Consider the following 869-nt stretch of genomic DNA (forward strand, 5'->3'; position numbering starts at 1 on the left):
TAAAGTTCTCCATCAACTTTTTATTTAGTGTTTTTATCCATTGATAAGGTTTGACTGTATCAATTATTTCATTAGGTTGTAAAATAGAGATTTTCTAATTTATCACTGCTTTATATTTATTAACTGAAGTTCCTTCGTCAAGAACTTTCTCTCATTAAGCATTTGGTTACCCTGAAGTATACCTCATTCAGGAAAGGCAGGATAAATTCTTAATTATTTTTAATTGTCAATGTTCAAAATAATTATTTGTACCCTAGGTTTCAACAGTGTCCAATGTGTGTATGAGGAGGTATTTTGATTTCTCTTGTTCACATTTTGATTCTGTAATATTATGAACTCATGGATTCTTATATATTCAGTGTGTATAATCAAATGTAGTCAATATTCTTTTTGGTGGTCACTTTTTCTCCTATATTTGGCCAATGGGAGCTTCTTCAAGTTTTCCTTTTCTTTTTCTTTTTTTTCCACATCAGATGGGTAATGTGCTGATGTCAGAACAAGATTTGAGGGAGGTTCACCTCACACATGAGCAGGAAAACCCAATCATCATGCTTATGAACTACAAAATGATCTTTATGTTTTTATTCTATTTTTTTCTAATAAGAAAGTTTAGTCATTTTTTCAATGATGATCTGAGACAGTAAACTGCCTGTCTTTAAATGTCTGAAGTATTTATTTTGACTTCATTATTAAGGGTATATGTAGATTTTATAACCTCGCCATTGTTTTTCCACAGCACTTTCAAGATATTAACCCACTGTCTTCTGAAATGTATTGTTTTGATGAGAAGTCTATTATTTTTATGACATAATTCTCTTATAGGTATTTTCTATTTTTCTCTCTGGCAGTTTTTTAAAAATTAATAAATT

At 29.7% G+C, this 869-nt stretch overlaps 1 non-coding gene across 1 annotated transcript; it reads right to left on the minus strand.

Moving 5' to 3' along the window:
* Nucleotides 1-467: 467 nt before the first annotated feature.
* On the minus strand, nt 468-571 carry LOC142871805 (small nucleolar RNA U13). Its single transcript, XR_012919990.1, has one exon. It is a non-coding gene; the product is annotated as a small nucleolar RNA U13 (small nucleolar RNA).
* Nucleotides 572-869: the final 298 nt, after the last annotated feature.

This window comes from Microcebus murinus, chromosome 6, assembly GCF_040939455.1.
Source record: "Microcebus murinus isolate Inina chromosome 6, M.murinus_Inina_mat1.0, whole genome shotgun sequence".
NCBI lineage: Eukaryota > Metazoa > Chordata > Mammalia > Primates > Cheirogaleidae > Microcebus > Microcebus murinus.